The sequence below is a fragment of the Micrasema longulum genome, unplaced genomic scaffold (genome assembly GCF_059751315.1).
Source record: "Micrasema longulum isolate JH-2025_06_02 unplaced genomic scaffold, ASM5975131v1 h1tg002129l, whole genome shotgun sequence".
Lineage (NCBI taxonomy): Eukaryota > Metazoa > Arthropoda > Insecta > Trichoptera > Brachycentridae > Micrasema > Micrasema longulum.
Genome location: NW_028279294.1, coordinates 73,308 through 80,661, shown reverse-complemented (window position 1 = coordinate 80,661; position 7,354 = coordinate 73,308).

Sequence of the window (7,354 nt, the reverse complement as noted above, 5' to 3'; positions counted from 1 at the left end):
CCAATCTATACACTGGGCCTGAAATGCAGTGTTAGTGAAATACAGACACTTTTAACTGATGGAAAATGTTCTTTGTAAAATTTAAAGTTAATCCAAACTGGGTTGTAGTCCTGTGGTAGTGTTGGGGCCTCGCGGATCAGAGATCAAAGATCAAGCTCGCAATTTAATTCCTAATTTCTAGCACAGTTATTTCCAAGGTGAAAATGTCCTCGGAATTGAAATATTTGGGTAAATCATAAAAACAAAAATGTGAATATTTCTTCAATTTTCCGTTTGTTGATTTTTTGTGAAGTAAAAAAGCTGAGACCTGTAAATACCTACTCTTTTGAAATATCGATCTATCTTGATAAAAAAACCCCTTAAGTTTAGATCCTGTACATGTCTACAAATATTTGGACATACTCAAAATAATGTTGCAATTTTTTCAAATTAAAAATGTCAATTATACTCAATTCATTTTGCGGCAAAAACATTTGTATGGCCTTCTTTGGCGGCCATCTTTCTCGCCCTTGCAGATCTGTATGTAGATTGGTGTTGTATAAAATGTCTATTCGAGTAAAAACAGGGGCACGTAGTGATATTTTTTAATAAGTTCCGGAATATATTTAAATATCACTCGATGCCACGCGTATTAAGGTTTCTTATAAATTCTTTATGTGTACATTACAAATGTCTACCTCAGGCAAAAATGTTTTCTTCTGTCAAATAATCTAAAATGTTACTGATTGTGGTAAAGGAGTGATTAAAATTATATTTTTGTACGAAACTCCATGGAATTGAAGAAAATATCTTCGAAATAACAAAATTATAATCTTGTAAATACCTAGTAGTTTATTTACCTTCAATATAAACTGTAAGAGGAAATGAATCTTTAATAAACAGATATATATTTCAACGTAGCTGGAGAAACCTTTTTGAAGGGAATTATGTGGGTTTATGCGTCATTGGCCTTTTTTACAATTCAGGAACAATTAGATCCCAAATTATGTAAATAAATACATTATGTTCTAGTGGCCGCACATCAATAAACCAACCCCAAAGTGATATAAAAAAAAGAATTATAAAGCATCCTTGAGATAATTTTTACAAAAATGATGCTTTATAATTTATTTCAATAAAATTGACCACTCTCCTTAGGTTTAACATCCGCATTTCTTACAAAAGAAAAAATTGGAGAAAAACAATTACCACCGTATTAGTTTGAACATAATGCAATGTTTTTTCCCTGAAACATTAAAAAAAAAATTGCGCTATATTCGGGGTTAGGTTAGTAAATTTTTCCTTTCATTCCTGCTCCAAATATAAAGATCGCATTATATTCGGGCTAATACGCTACTCAAATCAGCTAATGACAGGAGCCCTGTGAAAAAGGTTCTCTATCTTTGTTGGAACATGTGTGGCGCTAAAAAACAAACTAGCTGTATTCGTTTAAGTGAAACTGAATAAAAATAATGGCATTTTTTCAAAGAAAAAAGCTCCAGCTGTCAACATTTTTTAACAAACAAACTCAATGAGCGGAAAATGTTCCGAATATTATTTTCAAATGATACTAAATTTATCTTCAATCTATTCTTATTAATATTAAGTCAATTTATTTTTAAGCGTGATATTTTGTACTATTCTGGAGTTAGAAACACATAATATTGACGCTGGAAAGGTTATTTACCTTAAGCGACATCGCAGTTTTAATAACGACACAACTAATTACATTAAACAACACGGGACTTAACTCGACTAAAATATTTTCAATAAATAGGCGAATACACATTAAAATATGATTTACCCCGTCCATAGACGATGTTCTGAATGGAGGTATAATTTATGAGATATAATTTTTTTAAATGGTTCTCCTGTAAAGTTTGCAAAATGTTGCTTAAAGTAAATAGCCTTTCCAGCGTCGATATTTTCAAATTTATTTATAAGCAAGTTTATCTTCTTAATGCATATTGGTACACCTTATTAGGATTAGCTTTTTTATTTATTTGAATATTTTATATTTTTAAGTCCAGAGATAAATATTAATAATAATATATCGTTTCGCATTATTTATATATGTATCTCGTTTCTGTATAAAAATAATAAAGATGTTTTTTCCTACTAATCCGGGGTATCGAGAAGACTTTACGAATCTCTTCTTAGCTATAGTATGTATTATATAGAAGTAATAACTATCAGTAAGAAATAAAATATTTGAATTCCCATGCGTCCTTGCCGGAAGACGGCTCTCTTAATTATTATTTTTTTCTACGCCATAACAGGTCAAGAGGTCTTGAAGTTGTGGATCGGGATTAAAAAGTCACATGTAATAGCTACGATTTTACTGGGAATCGAACCTGGAATGTATGAGGCTGGCAAGCTTCCTAAAAATTTAACCACTAACTGGCAAGTTGTCATAAGCTGATCAAAGCAACCTTTGTCTTATTTGTGACATAAATCTTTTCATCAACGCCCTCAAATTTATATTGTGAATTTTGTTTTTATCTTTGGGGTTATTTTATTTCACATTCAGTGATGTAAACTTACTAATTTAACTCATCGTCGTCATCATTTCCCTATTCGCACCCAGTGGTGCGTAGGGAATTGCTTTCTAACTTCAATCGTAACAAATCTCATTTATTTGATACGCGAGGGCAAAATTATTAGTCTCACGCTTCGATCCAGTCCAGGAATCTCGAGAATGGTAGACGCTCTTACCAGTCCGGGAACTTCGAGGCGAACTTATCAGCACTCGATTTTCTTTTTCAGGATTCCAATCTGAGAGTAGCAATGAGGAAGTTCTGTGGTTTTTTATTTGTTAATAATAGACTATTAAACTAAGCCAAAAATTTTTATTTTTGCATTTCGTATTATAAGCGCTTTGATTTTTGTATTTTTAAAATTACTCCACTTGTGACATTTCAAGGTCTTCGCCTTTTCTTGTTGATGAGTTCTGCTGATTTGTCAATCGACTTGCCGTAAACCGGAAATCTGTTACAACTCTCTCATCATTTGAAGTAGTTCAAAGTCATCATCATCATTCCCTTTCCACATCTAATGGTGCGTAGGGCACTGCATCGGTACACCAATTGCAGCATATTTTGATCATTTTTGTTACATGAATCAGACGATGATCAGTCTTACACATAAGGAAGGATTGTAAAATATTCTGGTGTGAAAACACCCTTTTTCGACCACTACACCAGGCGGCCTCCGTGGTGTAGTGGTCAAGACGCTTGACTCACGCACGGAAGGTTCCGGATTCGATTCCCGGTGAGAACACAAAAATTAAAATGTGATTTTTCTCAAACCTGGGTGTTCTGTGATGTAAAAGAAAAAGATTGGCACCCTGACAAATCCGCAATAGCGGAACACTTTATAGACACCGGACATTTTTTCACCTTTGAACCAAAAGTTTTACATAAACCTAGTAATTACAGTGTACGAATAATAAAAGAGGCAATTAAAATACACAGACACCCAAATAACATAAACAAAGACGACGGGCTTAAATTAAACTCAACATGGTTCCCGACACTACATACTACAAAAACTAATAGAAATGTGCCTACTGCCAACTGTGACATGGTACAAATTACTACTACATAAACACTTTTTTTTTTCTACAAAACACTCAGTTAACCCTCAAGATGGGTCCTGCAATGGTAGCTGAAACGTCGGAACAAATCCAACCCACCCGGTATCACCCAAAAAAGAAACATATTGATAACAGCGATCGTGAAAACCTTCGCACCTATTTAAGTTCAAAGTATTTTGTTTTTTTCATTCATTTTCAACTCCGCCTTACAATTTAATGCACTAATTTTTACTGCACGTAAGAATACATTTTTTATATCCAATTTCCCGTAGGGCTGAGCTTCCTCATTGAGTAGAAACATTCGTCCTGGATTCTATTTCTGTTTCACACACAGAACAACGTACATCCATACTCAAATTATTTGAGACGTACACGGTACGGCCATACTGCTTAGAGGTTAACATTGCCGACTGAAAGAATAATCTAAAAAAAGTTAAATAATGCTATTCTGACCACAAAATAAATATGATATAGGATAAATAGGGGTTGTAGTTTTTTCTATCGATTTGTATTAAGGGAACGTGTTCTGAAATGTAAACTTTATGTATCACAAATAATATATATTGTGTATGAATTTGAATGCATTTTCTAAGTGTTCCATCCATTTAGATATAGAAATTCAATATAAATACGTAGCTTATTAGTTAATTGTGACTGGTAGACAATTAATTATTATCAGTGCACTGAAATTATACACAGACTGGGCGTTCTTTCAAATATACACGAATTTTGCCATTTATTTATTACTCGCCTGCATACCAAAATTAAAAAACTTTTTTTTTTTAATTTATGGTTTCCCTAAATGGATATTTTTTCTGCTTGAGTTGGTACTCAGCATGAGGAAGTTCAGTGGTTTTTAAAAATTTATTTGTTAATGGACTATCAAACTAAGCCACAAACTTTTAATGTATTGTATTATCAGCGCTATGATTTCTAAAGTTTTGTAATTCTGAAATTACTCAGCGTCACATATTCTCTTTGATGAGGTCTGCTGATTAGTGAATTGGCTTCTTGTAAGCCGGAAATCTATAACAACACTCTATCATTGGTTGCTTCGGATGAACTAGTGACGTCATTCAGTTTTTATTCAAATAATTCAGAAAAGTTTGTCTAGTTGCTTTACATTTGGATTCCTATCATTACTCTAAATGATTTAAATAAAGAAGTTTCAGATATATTACACAAAAAATAAACTAATTTGATTGTCAAATTACAACAGAGATGGAGAATATTTTAAAGAAGGGAATATGGAAGTCTAGGCGTTTACAGGGCTTAAGGTTCCCGAGGGGGCGAAATCCAGTATTTTGTCTACAAACATTTGGACAAACTCAAATATTGTAATTTGATTGTATAAACATATATCATGTCTTATGAATGTTATCGATTTATTATTAGTTTGAGACGCAGTGTTTCCTTCCATTGAGCTTTATCATCCAAATTAATAATTTTTTTACAAACAACTCAAAATAAATAATCAAAAATTAAATAAATATCTGAAACCGAAAAAGAGCAGAGTCTAACATTTTCTTTACTAGAACTCTTCTAGTGATAGTACTCAGTTTTATCTTCGAACCGATGATTTGGACATATTCAAAATATTATTTTGTGAAATGTAAAAGGGTGCTAGATTTCTAACCATCCTTGCGCTCTCTAGCTACAAGACGTGTTGTAATCAAGCTCCTATATCTGATTAAAATTTAACATGATTGGAAACGGAGAACTAAAATCCCAACCGCCTAGGTCTTCCAATTCCGCAGCTGACTTGTGATCTCGGTATTTGCAGGTCCAAAGATTTTCAATCTCGCGTGTTTCAGTGCCGAGCTTAAATAATTTGTATTTAGTGTTCGGACATTGTAATTTTTGTTCAGTCAATTGGAGGTATTTGAACTAGTGAAGGTGTAATATGGTGTTGAGAAATGTCACAGTTTACAGCTTAAATAAAAGTTTATGATTAACGGAATTAAGTATTTTTCCTGGACCCCGAGCGATCCCGCACACGCAATCTCGTTTCGAGCGGGATTATAAAAATCATGCGGAGTCCCAGTATAACGAGATTTCGGTGTAACAAGATTGGAAGCCCTACTACCGCGTATGCGCTCTGTGTCTGTGAGATGAGGTTATTCATTGCCAGCGCCCTGAAGTGTGTTTTTTAGGGTGTTTACTCACAATATTCTTAAATTATTGAATCCTCGTTTTTGCGATAAATCGATTGTCTGTTGCTATTTTCAGTCTGTGTATTTTATGTAACTAATATCTAAAGTTAATATACGTATGATAATAACCAAAATCTTGTCCAATAACACAAATTGTTGATAATTGATTAAGAAAATACGTGTTGTATTTAATATAGGACATATCTCCGATCCATAGATACCTGTTTATCAATGAGAAGATTGAACAATCGAATATTAGAATAAGTTTAAAGCTAGTATACATTACGGTGCAATATAAAGTACAAGTTTTGTCTGTGAAAAGATGAAATAATTGGTGTGTGTGAGTTGGTCTTAGAGTAAGGAATATCGTGAATGTGTCAGTAAGTTAATTAAAAAATGAAGAAAAAAATGTGTATATTAATCTTAGGTGTCACGAAGAGCAGCATTATTTGCGCAGTGGACTAAGTAAACGCAGAAATTAAAGTAGGGCACTGTAATGACGACAGGTTTGCAGTCTGTCAAAAAAGAATGAAAAATAACCGAGGGCGCTAGTTTTCTTATTTTAACAAAAAATCTGTTGTAGTTCTGATTTTTTGCCCTTTTCTACACTTTTTTGACAGACTAACATTCAAATTTATTGGAATTTACAAATTTTTTTTTTTTTTTTAAATCACTGTTTTTTCAGCTTTAACCATAATTTTGTTTCTTAAAACTTTCTAGAATTAGCGAAGTTCCTCGTCGAAATTATTATTCATAAAATAAAATATAATAAACTTGTATTGATAGTATTAATTTATTTTCCCTATTCCAAAATATTTTTGTCTATGGATTGAATCTTTTATCTTTGGATACACTTTGAATCTTTCAACATTCCTTTTTTTACATCGAAATATTTAGAAACCTACTTATATTTGTTTTCTTTGATGCATCGTTTTCAACTTTATCCATCGATTCTGTATCTAGTTATTTTCTCGAGTGTTAAGTTAATTTTAAGACTAAGTTTTGTAATAAATATGTAACATTAACTTCTGAAGGAGTATGGATGCTGTACGGTCGCAGCGATATTTATTTTTTAAAACAATGTCAATAAAAATATTTTATTGACTAAGTTTCAATAAATATTTGTTTTTGGTGTTTGGTTTTCGGAAGCTTATTAGTTTAAATATGTTTTTATAAACTCTCCTTTAGAAGTTATTGAAAATATGTTTTGTTCATAATTAATTTAGTTAGAATATTTCATTATAACTGATATTTGTGCCAAATGTTATTCTTCCGATCCTTTTATCTTCGTAGAAATTGTATATGAATACAGTTTTAAGTTTTTTTTTTTCACAAACATATTAAAAAGCTATTTTAACCCTTTAAATCCCACTTGAGACAAATTTTTCTATTGAATTTTCGTTTTGTAACTATGAGAATTTCAGGGTAATGTTTAGTGATAAATTTTATAATTTAACTATTAACTACGGTTATTTGTCAGAAATTTTCTTGAGATTTTTTTCACATTCTATGTTAAATGGGCTGGGATTAAAAGGGTTGATACTTGTTATTTCTAATATGATATATTTCTTGATTGTTTATCATAAGATACAGCTAATTATTGTTCAACCCTTACTAAACTAAGTTT